This window comes from Coregonus clupeaformis, chromosome 12, assembly GCF_020615455.1.
Source record: "Coregonus clupeaformis isolate EN_2021a chromosome 12, ASM2061545v1, whole genome shotgun sequence".
NCBI classification, from domain to species: Eukaryota; Metazoa; Chordata; class Actinopteri; order Salmoniformes; family Salmonidae; genus Coregonus; species Coregonus clupeaformis.
Genome location: NC_059203.1, coordinates 791,213 through 797,212, shown reverse-complemented (window position 1 = coordinate 797,212; position 6,000 = coordinate 791,213).

Here is a 6,000-nt window from a genome sequence, read left to right as displayed (position 1 = left end):
TCGTCGTGTTTGGAGGACAAAGAATGCTGAGTTGCATCCAAAGAACACCATACCTACTGTGAAGCATGGGGGTGGAAACATCATGCTTTGGGGCTGTTTTTCTGCAAAGGGACCAGGACGACTGATCCGTGTAAAGGAAAGAATGAATGGGGCCATGTATTGTGAGATTTTGATTGAAAACCTCCTTCCATCAGCAAGGGCATTGAAGATGAAACGTGGCTGGGTCTTTCAGCATGACAATGATCCTAAACACACCGCCCAGGCAACGAAGGAGTGGCTTCGTAAGAAGCATTTCAAGGTCCTGGAGTGGCCTAGCCAGTCTCCAGATCTCAACCCCATAGAAAATCTTTGGAGGGAGTTGAAAGTCCGTGTTGCCCAGCGACAGCCCCAAAACATCACTGCTCTAGAGGAGATCTGCATGGAGGAATGGGCCAAAGTACCAGCAACAGTGTGTGAAAACCTTGTGAAGACTTACAGAAAAAATGTGACCTGTGTCATTGCCAACAAAGGGTATATAACAAAGTATTGAGAAACTTTTGTTATTGACCAAATACTTATTTTCCACCATAATAAATTTGCAAAATCCTACAATGTGATTTTCTGGATTTTTTTTCCTCATTTTGTCTGTCATAGTTGACGTGTACCTATGATGAAAATTACAGGCCTCTCTCATCTTTTTAAGTGGGAGAACTTGCATAATTGGTGGCTGACTAAAAACATTTTTATTCCCCACTGTATCTGCTGTGTTCTGAACAATGACAGATTGGGGGTTTCATAAGAGGTGGCTATGGTTTTAGTTGATAACAGAGGTAATTAGATTTAAGAAATGTTTAGGAGTAGTGTTGGATGGTGAGTCAGCAATAGAGGATGGAGATTGTACAGGGTTTCCTGTGTGAAGAAAGTAATGGAGATTGGGTGATGAGAGATGTTGAGTTGCATTGTTTGAGCAAGAATGGCATTGAGTTCATGCTTTCTAGTTATGTGTATGCAAATATGATTATTCATTTTTGGTGGTGTGTGGATAGAATTTACTCATGCCAGGATTTAGTAAACGAAGCAGAGAGATGTATTGAGAGCAGTGGAAGGGATACCCCACCCTAAAACGGGGGTACACCAGTTCAGAAGAGATATGGAAGGGCTGACCGCCAGCTTTAAGCTGAATACATGGGAACTAGAGAGGGCAGTCAGACAGATAGTGTTAAAGGACTGGGCGGCAGTGAGAGGAAACTGGGTTCCCGGAGATGGGAATGCGCTGGTTCTAGAGTGGGCAGAAGGAGGGGCTTATGGAGATAAATTGGCACAACTCTGTGATAATCTGAGAGAATATTGTCACAGACATGCCGACTTCTCCAAAGTCCACGAGTGTAAGCAGGGAGACAGTGAGACTATTAGTCAATACCTAGAGAGACTGAGAGATGTGTTCAATGCAAACAGTGGATTTATTAAACAACAGGTTTATATTTTAAAAACATCAATGCAACAGGTTGCGATGATTAAATTAATAGAAAGGGGTTATAGGTTTATATTAGAAGGTGTAGTGAACTTAATGAAACGTGGTATTATATAGTGTCTTCCAGGATTGATGGAAGTCTCCTATAGCACTATGTTAAGGGTATGCCTGGGATAAAATTAATGTCTTACTTACACGGAGTATGTGATTGTATTGGCTAATGAAAATATGACATTTACAGGGGCGACAGGTACAATAGAAGGGAGACAGATTTTCCTATGGTGTTGATCAAATAATTGATAATGGATCATTTGAGATGAGATCACATGGAGCAGATTTAGAGGTTCAATAATCATTGTGAGATTTAAAGAGGATATGATCTGAAGGGTAAACATAATCATTGTATACTCTAGGAATTTTGAGTGGTTTTATGGATTACTTATGAGGAATTAGATTGATACAAACGATTATTGATGAGTTAGGACTGGGGATATCTGTATCATGTTTTGTGTGTACTTACCATCTTTAGATTACTGATGGTAATTGAAGGTTAACAAAATGAATAATTTCTCTTCCAGGAGAAAGAGATTAGCTTATCTCATTGGAATGTTGCCCAGGGATAGGGGGAGCAGTTTAGTGGAGTTAGGCAATATTTAGGTCATAAAAGTGAGCTACCAAATTAAGTGGGGCCTGGCTATTTTTGGTTGTTGTTTTTCAATTGGGTTTTTCAAATAAAAAACAACACACCTAGTATGATGTTTATAAAGGGTTGTTATTTTGATTTTAGGGGTTTTTCAACAGGTCAAAGGTGATAAGTCTTAAAGGAGCACACACAGTGTATTTTATGGAGTTTTTCGGTTTTGACTGAGTTTAGGGTATACATGATTTCTTATAAGAATAAATGTCATGAGGACTTAATGAACACTTGGGATAAGTAACATTTATGAAATATTTAGGATGATGGTAATGTTTAGTATACTATGGGATGGAACAGTTCGTTGAATGATTTCAATGGCCTCTGAACTCTGTTTTGACTTTCTGGTGTGAATTGATCTTCCACACTGGTAAATTCTAAAGGCATGAGAGGAGGACTTTAAGATAGTTTATTTTACCAAGTTGAGGGTAATTTATAGTACTGTGAACAGTGTGAAGAACTTTATAATTTGGTAATAATATATATGATTCGAACCATAAAATAACAGAAGAGAGAGAGAGCTTTCCCTGAATGAGGGATACCTGTTGCTAGTAAATTGTACTAATCTTGGATTACTTTTACGGGATAGAAGTAAGTTGAGGTATTATCAAATATTGTCAGCAGGGTTAAAACACTTCTCTGGTCCCAGTCAGCTGTCAAAAGAGGAAGTTTCGATAGATAGAGATCTACTTATAGAGAGCTACAGTAGGGCCCCAATTAAGGAAGCTCACAGATGGGTGAAGCAAGGCGCAGTAAATAAGGAAGGAATATGGGTCAAAGATTGCTTACCAATTCTCCCAAAATTACTGTTTAGATATGCTGCAATATTGACACACGGGCAGAGCCATGTGTCAACGGGAGGGATGGATGGTAGAGCAAATTAGACAACACTTTGTTGCATATGGGATTACTAATTATTTTACAAAAACAAAACTTTTGTTCAAGATGTGTTATCTGTGCTCAAAATAATCACCAGGGCAGACAAAGGGCACCTCAGGGTGAGTATCCTCCGGCTAAGTACCCCTTCCAGCAATTGGAAATTGATTTTATAGAGTTATCACAGAGTGAAGGGAAGAAATTTAGAGTAACCCCAGATAAAGATGGGTTATCCCCCTTTGAGAAAGTGTTTGGAAGACCTTACAGAATGCCACAGTTGGCAGGACCAGAACAGGCAGACATAGAACTAGAGAATACACTAGCAGAACACATGAGAAAATTGTTCGTTAACCATACCCGTATGTCTAAGAATTTGTGTCCTACAGGAGAATGAAAGGAGAATGTGATTCATAGTATATAACCTGGAGACTGGGTGTGGATCCAATCATTGAGGAAAAAGGATTGAAAGCAGTCACGCTGGGAGGGACCATACCAATTCCTATTGGTAACTGCCTTCGCTATAAGAATAGCTGAGAGAGCCACTTGGGTCCACGTTACCCACTGCAAAAAGGTAGGCCCACATACCAACACCGTTGAACACACACAGAGTTAAAGAGAAGAACTGAACCACTAGGGTTCGGGGGTAAACTCTGTTAATGAAGAAACCCTACCCCGACCTTTCATCACTGTGGGGTGTTTATAGAGGTGTGGGTATGGGGAAGTACCAGGCAGGTGGGTCAGGGACAGGATTGGGATGGCGGTTTTGGGGATTTTGGGGGACTCTGAGCTGCATCATCATGTTAACCATATTATGGATTAATCCAGGTCAACCTAAACAGGGAAATGATGCACTGATTCGATCTCGTAGAAATACTGAAACCAAGAAAGACTATTGGGGGAATTATTATTTTATAGTTAAAGTCAGTTTAGGACAAGATGGGGGATTCAAGATACCATTCGACTTCTCCCATGAAGAGATAGGAGGTTTTGGGGGCTTTGGTAAGAAGGGGGCGTGTACAAGAAAGTTAGTAAATTATGGTAAATACATTTGGCCTTGGGAACGCTCATGTCTTTGGGCAAGGGTGTTTAAACATACCTGGGGAACATACTATGAGAATGGAATGGACGCAGTACACCGATGGGGAATTAAACAAACCCATGATAAATATAAAACGGAACTGGTGATAACGGTAAAGTCAATTATGCAAGATGACATAGCAAGGAACTATTGGGCCTGTGTTGATGATTTCGGGGCAGATAGGAGAAAAATGAATCTTCCACCTCCGAGACAGATCAGCAGGTAGATCCAATGTTATCACCAGAGGTATCATCAAATAGTCTAATACCCCTTGGAAGGCCCTCAGAAGGAATCCTAAATAGCACTAAACCACCAAGGGTAGAATATTTCCTCTTGCAGGAAATGAACCAAGGAGAAGTAGAAGGAATTTCAAATGAGAACTTCTGGGTAAGGTGGATGAACTACACAGCTAGGGCATTGGGTCAAACTAATTATGCCTGTTCAACAGGTAGGCCAACCCTTCTAACTGCACCTATGCCTCAGACCATGTTCTCTTGTGTGATAGATTTGGGATCAAACCAAACCTCACCTAATTGTTCTGATATTAAAATAACCACTCTTAAAAAGGATAATATTAAGGCACCCCAATTCACATTTACATCATTTAGCTGACGCTCTTATCCAGAGCGACTTCCAGTTAGTGCATACATTATTATTTTCATACAGGCCCCCCATGGGAAACGAACCCACAACCCTGGCGTTGCAAACGCCATGCTCTATCAACTGAGCTACCTCCCTGCCTGCCATTCCCTCCCCTACCCTGGACGACGCTGGGCCAATTGTGCGCCGCCCCATTGGTCTCCCGGTTGCGGCCAGCTACAGCAGAGCCTGGATTCGAACCAGGATCTCTAGTGGCACAGCTAGCACTGCGATGCAGTGCCTTAGACCACTGCGCCACTCGGGAGTGATAGTGGGTAATTCACCATGAACCCCGGAGATTATCAATGTTATAGACACCAAAGTAATGCGAATCACAGATCAAATTGGAGAAGGGTTTACAACAACGTTTTTCTGGTGGGTTACAATTGATAAAAATGTTGACTGGATTAATTACATCTACAAAGGTTCGTTAATTAGACAGGGGATGCAGTGAAGAGAATCTCAGGCCAACTATCCGCCACCTCACTCATGACCTGCAGAATAGTTTGGTTCTCAAAATGCTTTTAGCAGAGAAGTGCGGATTTGCAAGATGGTGGGAGGTCATTGTTGTATGTTTATCCCCAACAATACAGCCCCAGATGGTACAGTAACTAGAGCACTGGCAGGTCTCACTGCATTAATTAAAGAATGGGCTGAGAACTGGGGGGTGAATACATCAATAAGTGGTTGGTTTGATAACATGTTTGGTAAATGGAAAACTATTGTTGTAACTATTCTGGGTGCAGCTATAGCTTCTATGGGTATACTTGTTCTTTGTGGATGTTGTCTTATTCCCTGTGTCCGAGGGTTGGTGAGCAAGGCGTTGGAGAAGGCAGTATCACAGCAGACGGTGAGATACGGCCCAATCTCCGACCAACCGAATTAAGAATATGACCTACCAGGCTTGGTGGAGGACGACGACGATTCAGATAGTTTGAGACTGGATGTTTACCTAGAACTATAAATCTCTAGTTTAAAAGTTATTGTAATGATCTTTTGTGTATTAAAGTCTTGTTTTAAGTATGATGTACTAGTTAACCGATGTTGCAGGATGTGATGAAGCAAATGTTCTTCACTATAGGCTTAGACTGTTGTTTCCAGATAGTGGGTAAACAGGTTAGGTACCATTGCTAAAGAGTAACGTTACGCTTTTAATCATGGGGTAACCCTGATGAACCTGTATTGAATGAGACAATTTTTAATGTTTTTATATGCAAATCAACTTATATGCTTCAATGTGTGTGATTCATTTCTATAACAACA